This window comes from Sinocyclocheilus anshuiensis, unplaced genomic scaffold, assembly GCF_001515605.1.
Source record: "Sinocyclocheilus anshuiensis isolate Anshui unplaced genomic scaffold, SAMN03320099.WGS_v1.1 scaffold320, whole genome shotgun sequence".
NCBI lineage: Eukaryota > Metazoa > Chordata > Actinopteri > Cypriniformes > Cyprinidae > Sinocyclocheilus > Sinocyclocheilus anshuiensis.
Genome location: NW_015554092.1, coordinates 287,053 through 287,252, shown reverse-complemented (window position 1 = coordinate 287,252; position 200 = coordinate 287,053).

The window sequence follows — 200 nt, the reverse complement described above, 5'->3', positions numbered from 1 at the left end:
ACTCATAGATCGATTACAATACTATACAGGTATTCAAGGGCAGGCTTTAAGATGGTTTAGATCCTACCTGTCCGATCGCTACCACTTTTAAATACCACTCAATTATCACCAGTAAAGTATGCAGAGCCACAAGGATCTGTCCTAGGTCCTCTGCTATTTTCAATATACATGTTGCCCCTTGGTAATATTATTAGAAAATA